Raw genomic sequence first — 6517 nt, forward strand, 5'->3', positions numbered from 1 at the left:
TTTTGTAACACAGACAATTTACTGACTTTCTCCGAGGTCTTAAAGTTGTTTTAACATGCTTCATTAGCATTTTAAAAACCACTCTTTATTATGGAAATGCCAGTCCTGTTACAGCTTGAACCTAGTGGGAGTCTTTTCCTGGGTCAAATTCGCCATCTTTCTTTTTGCAGGAAAAAACTGTCTTGGGTTTTTCATTTCTGTAGCTTTGGCAGAGAGTCAAGCTCAAAACCCTAAATGTCCAAAAAGCGGACAGTTGCATGCATTTTGTTTTAAGCCAGGCTTCTCTCCCCGTGAGCACAGAAATCCCAGATGCATTTCTAAATTTTTATGGCGAGAAAGGAGACTTTAAATTAGCATACTGGGAGAGTGGGCGTCCATATTGGCTTGCCACGTGTCTCCCTTCCCCCACATCCTGTTTGCTTTGGGGGAAGTTTTTAGTAACAGATCTGGCTGCATATCTTTTCATGCTTAATAGATAAAGACAGATCTTAATTTTTTTTTCTTTTTTCGCTTTCCAAAGTAATAACTAGCACTTAAGCTTATCTTTGCCAAAATTTGGTTATCATAAGATGTTCTTCGGTAATTTTTAAACAAAACTTTAAGTAATCTTTCTTCTGGAGAGCTTATAGCTCTGCCCTTTGAATTTCTTCGCACCAGAGGTGGTTTCAGCAGCGGGATTTCATTTCTTATTACAGATTTTAGATTCCAAATACAAATTAAGATTTTAATTTGAACAAGAAACCACATTAAAGATGACCATGGCACTCTTTTTTCAGCCTGATTTAAAGAAGTACCTTTTGATAGATCCTCCCTTCCCCCAACTGATGGATGGAGTATGACGTAAACTCCACCTGCAGCCAGACATTCCTGAACACCTTATATGGACTGTACATTGAACCACCAATCAGCACCTGCCAAATACCCTAAGCCCCTGATTCCTAAGTCCCTAGGTGCCTAATCAAGTGCCTTGTATGAAACCACCAATCAGCATGTGCTGAGTGCCCTAAGCCCCGTCCCCTCTTTTCCTCCCCTTAAAAGGCGTGTTCACCCCGACACATGCTCTCTCTCTCTCTCCCCCTTTTTCCCCTCTGGAAGGCGGCCGGCAGGGTGAGCTCCAATAAAGCCTGTGTCCTGGTATCCCATGGTCTCCGGCCCTCTGTTTCATCTTTTACCTTTTGATTTTCCAAATTCTTTATAATTTTGCCTATTGACCAACTTTTTCCCCAATATAATCTGACTGAAACACCAAGTATCACTCACGCACTTGCAGGTCCGCGGGGTTCCGAAGCTGACATGGGCTCTATGCACAGTGAACTTTACCATCCGCTCAGGCGAATCCTTCTTTCTCCAGAAGCTTTCCATTAGTGTCTCCAGGGTTGAAGTCCAGCCCCAGGTCGGGTCATCATAATGCCGGGGTTCTTTTCCCAGCCTTACAAAGGGTTCAGCATTCTGGAGAAAGGTATATGATGCGTATATGATTAAAGAGTGCAAGGACGAAAGATAATTTTGAAAGGCATTGGGGGTCAGAGGATCTTCAGCTAAAGGAACTGAACACTCTTTTGTCTAAGGACCCCCGGGTACTTATTAAACACAATTTGTCCTAAGGCAAGGTGGAGATAATACACTTCAAAGGGTAAGGTTTCAAAGGGTTTTGTCAGATTGGGGAATAGCCTTCAGCTGTTCAGGTGTTTGGCCAATAGGAGGCAATAAAATGCCCTGAGCTATCTGGCTGTTAACAGTCCTATTCAGGTTTGGGGGAAGTGCCATTTAGCCGTTTCCAACAGGTAAACTACATATGTGGCTCACCCTTGTTGAGCTGCCCAAGCTTCACCAACCTTTTGGTGAAACTCTTGTAATTATGACCTGCTGGAATTGGTTCCCGGCAGCAGGGAGTCAGGTGGACGCTCGCTGAAACTCAGAGACGCTGGAGAAGAGTGAGTCCCGGGAGGCGGGCGAGACTGGGATGCTCTGCGGTTGAGGTGCCCAAGACACAGCTCGGCAGAGATGTTCACTGGGCAGTTGGGTCTGAAGCTCAGAACAGAGGTCCCTAGCTAGTAATTTCCCGTGTGCATGCCACAGCCCTGAGAGAGAGGGGGTGAGGGGGAGTGTGTGGCTCTCCTGGCCCCTCCCTGCTGACAGCAATGCTCCTCACAGCCACGCCGGCTAGAGGAGAGCTGTTTTGCTCCAGGAGTTATGTACACAGAGGCCCCTCTGGCCCCTCTACCACAGTGATTCACCGGCAACCCCTGGAGCAGGGCGGGGAGGGGGGTTGAGGGCAGGAGTCGGGTGAGCGGGCAGGGATGGTCCCTTCCCTCCCCAGTTCTTGTCTTCTCATAGAAATGAGCTTAAACAAGAGACCCTGATTGTGTTGTGATAAAGCCCATTTATTAAAGCAGTTAAAGCAAGCAAATGTATTAGAGAAGCAAGTCTATCCCACAGAATGTACACCAATGGGCTCTCACCTAACCTGAAGAGCCAGTCGGGTGGCGGTTCGAAGCATTGTATACCCTCCTGTCTATAGGTTTCAAAGTTCCCCTCCTGAATATCTTGTCATAGGGTCAATTCTCAAGCTCCCTTTTCACTTTGTGGAGGCCGTCCCAGAATTCATGAGAAGCACCTGGCAATTTTATCTTGCCAAGCTCAAGACTGCTGGCTTCTCTGTTCAGGGAGTACAAAATAAATAATTAATTAAAACTGCTCTTTTTTCCCTTTTCCCAGGGCGGGTGATCGAGCCCGCAACCTAGGTACATGCCCTTGACTGGAATCAAACCCAGAACCCTTCAGTCTGCGGGCCGGCCAGGGCCTGTTTTAACTTCCTCGTCTTAGTCTTCCTACTCCTCTGCCCTGGAATTTCCCTGGCTCTTCGCTGCCCTGTAACCATAGTCAGGTAGAGAAATGCTTCAGACGTAGCTGGGTAGCCTCTGGGAGTGTCTGGAGCCCCAAAAAGCCACGGACCCATGTGAGCGCTCTCTGAGAACCAGGCTCCCCAGCCCCTGATCGCATCCTCCGTGGTTACAAAGCCGGGGCCACTGCATTTTGGAGTCAGCAGGGAGGTACCGCAGCTGAAGGCCCGTGATGTCTTCTGGTGCCTGTCAGATGCAGGCTGCGTTGTGGCTGCCATGGTGACCCTGTTTGAACCATGGACGGCAGGGTCTACAGTCTTCATCCATCTTCTGCCCCAGTTTGGCCCTAAGGTCCTTGTAGAGGTAAGAGGGCTAACCTCTCAGTTGCAACAAACTCCCAGAGGAAACTCATGTTTCAGGCTCGAAAGCTGGCCCTGCGGAGAACAGTGTACAGAACAAAGCAGCCCATGAGGGCACTATAACCTGGGCTCTGTGTCCTCAAAATGTGAGGCGCCGAATCAGTCCTACCATTGTACCAGAATCACCCAGAGGAGTCATCCTGAGAAATCAAAGCAACCAGAACAAACTCCGGTCTCCTGGCTCCTCCAGGGCCAGGTAGCTGGGGTGTGTGTGTGTGTGTGTGTGTGTATGTGTGTGTGAAGTATCTAAAAACAGCCCTTGAGATAGGATGGTTCTAATTTCTTCTCACACATTTAACATATATTAGCAGTGTACTTACCTCTCTGAGCCTCAGTCTCCTCATCTGTGAGATGGGGTTTTAACAGTCACCACCTCACAGAATTGTTGGGGATATTAAGATAATACAGGCTAAGTGTGTGAAGTGCTCAGCTCGGAGGCCTGCACCTAAAAAACTCTCAGTAATTGGTAGCAGTTGCTGTTGTTGTTATGCGTACGAGGAGACAATGGAAGGTGCCTGCAGAAACCCCTTCAAATGACTTCCCTGCACCTGAACATGCTTTGTCTCCTCTCCACACCCTCGCTTCCTTCCGCAGACCTGCCTCTCCACCTCCAAGTCCAAGCCCCCCCACACCTCCAAGTCCAAGCCCCCCCACACCTCCAAGTCCAAGCCCGCCCCACACCTCCAAGTCCAAGCCCCCTCACACCTCCAAGTCCAAGCCCGCCACACCTCCAAGTCCAAGCCCCCTCACACCTCCAAGTCCAAGCCCGCCCCACACCTCCAAGTCCAAGCCCCCTCACACCTCCAAGTCCAAGCCCGCACACACCTCCAAGTCCAAGCCCCCCACACCTCCAAGTCCAAGCCCCCCACACCTCCAAGTCCAAGCCCGCCCCACACCTCCAAGTCCAAGCCCCCTCACACCTCCAAGTCCAAGCCCCCCACACCTCCAAGTCCAAGCCCCCCACACCTCCAAGTCCAAGCCCCCCCACACCTCCAAGTCCAAGCCCCCTCACACCTCCAAGTCCAAGCCCCCTCACACCTCCAAGTCCAAGCCCGCCCCACACCTCCAAGTCCAAGCCCCCTCACACCTCCAAGTCCAAGCCCCCTCACACCTCCAAGTCCAAGCCCCCCACACCTCCAAGTCCAAGCCCCCCACACCTCCAAGTCCAAGCCCCCTCATACCTCCAAGTCCAAGCCCCCTCACACCTCCAAGTCCAAGCCCCCTCACACCTCTAAGTCCAAGCCCGCCCCACACCTCCAAGTCCAAGCCCCCTCACACCTCCAAGTCCAAGCCCTCTCACACCTCCAAGTCCAAGCCCCCCACACCTCCAAGTCCAAGCCCCCCACACCTCTAAGTCCAAGCCCGCCCCACACCTCCAATCCAAGCCCCCTCACACCTCCAAGTCCAAGCCCCCTCACACCTCCAAGTCCAAGCCCGCCCCACACCTCCAATCCAAGCCCCCTCACACCTCCAAGTCCAAGCCCCTCACACCTCCAAGTCCAAGCCCCCCACACCTCCAAGTCAAGCCCGCCCCACACCTCCAATCCAAGCCCCCTCACACCTCCAAGTCCAAGCCCCCTCACACCTCCAAGTCCAAGCCCCCTCACACCTCCAAGTCCAAGCCCGCCCCACACCTCCAATCCAAGCCCCCTCACACCTCCAAGTCCAAGCCCGCCCCACACCTCCAATCCAAGCCCCTTCTCACCTCCAAGTTCAAGCCCCCTCACACCTCCAAGTCCAAGCCCCCTCACACCTCCAAGTCCAAGCCCCTTCACACCTCCCAGTCCAAGCCCCCCACACCTCCAAGTCCAAGCCCCCCACACCTCCAAGTCCAAGCCCCCTCAAACCTCCAAGTCCAAGCCCCCTCACACCTCTAAGTCCAAGCCCCCCACACCTCTAAGTCCAAGCCCGCCCCACACCTCCTATCCAAGCCCCCTCACACCTCCAAGTCCAAGCCCCCCACACCTCCAAGTCCAAGCCCCCTAACACCTCCAAGTCCAAGCCCCCTCACACCTCCAAGTCCAAGCCCCCCACACCTCCAAGTCCAAGCCCCCCACACCTCCAAGTCCAAGCCCCCTCACACCTCCAAGTCCAAGCCCGCCACACCTCCAAGTCCAAGCCCCCCACACCTCCAAGTCCAAGCCCGTACACACCGCTGTGGGGCCTGCTCTTCTCCGGGCCTTCCATTGGAGCCCCTCGCGCCTCATCTTTATCCATTCCATCTTCTCTTCTGAATTATTGTCGCCAGAAAGGGCTGGGCCCGGAGCAGGTCTGCCTCGGGCTGGCCGGTGGTGTGTGGGTTCTTGACTTTGTGCAGGAAAGATTTCACAAGTCCAGGTGGTTTTGAAAACAGGTTTATTAAAGCTGGCAATAGTGAAACAAAGGAAGGGCCTAGAATAGGAGAAGCAATGGGAGCGTAGGCGGGGCTGCTGTCTGCTCTCTGGGAAGTCAGAGAAAAGGGGCCCCTGGGGACAGGCTCAGGGGTGAGCTCGGAGTGAGCCGCCGCTGCCCGCTGGTCCCTGGAGCAAGTCTTCTGGGGGCCTTAGAGTTTAGGAGAAAGAGAGCAGAGGTGCACACCTAAGGAGGAAAGGTGTGGCGTGCTCTAGAGCGAGTGCACGCTGGGCCTTTTGCCTTGAAGCTTTTATCTCTCTGGTGTGAGGGAGTCAGTCCTCGGGGAGGCCTCCTGGGCGGGTTTCAGCAGAAGAGTCGCCAGCTTCTGTTATGTTGGTGTGCTCTTTGTTACGCTGTCCGAAATGAGTGCAGAGAAAGACCACGGCCGTTTCCCGTCAGCTCTGCCTCTGTCTTGGGTTTGTTTGGGTCTAAGTTTGTTGTTTATTCCCCTGGCTTTATCTGTCCTCCAGCATGGCTGGCTCTAATGGCACTGCTTGGGTTCCGTTACCCATCTCCCTGACCAGGTGATCTAAGCTAGCTACCCTCGGTTAGGGAGCAGATGTGTAAGCATTTGCTCTCCAGTGACCGTGTGGTTTACCAGCTGGCTGTACCTTGCTGAGATCGGCCCCAGTTGTCCAATCATCTGTGCCAGTTTCCCTTGTCCCACTTGGCAAAAATTTTTCTAACATCTAACTATCCTGCCTTATTTTCAGTCTCTGACTTTTCATCAACTCTTCTCCCCAAGTCCATACACACATTCATATCTAAGATATGGATCCTGGAAGATTAGGTGAATAAGCCGGCCTTCCGAGAGGGGAGAGCAGAATTAAAATGCTCATGATTGGCCAATCTTTTTAATGTTAT

Source organism: Eptesicus fuscus, chromosome 4 (assembly GCF_027574615.1).
Source record: "Eptesicus fuscus isolate TK198812 chromosome 4, DD_ASM_mEF_20220401, whole genome shotgun sequence".
NCBI lineage: Eukaryota > Metazoa > Chordata > Mammalia > Chiroptera > Vespertilionidae > Eptesicus > Eptesicus fuscus.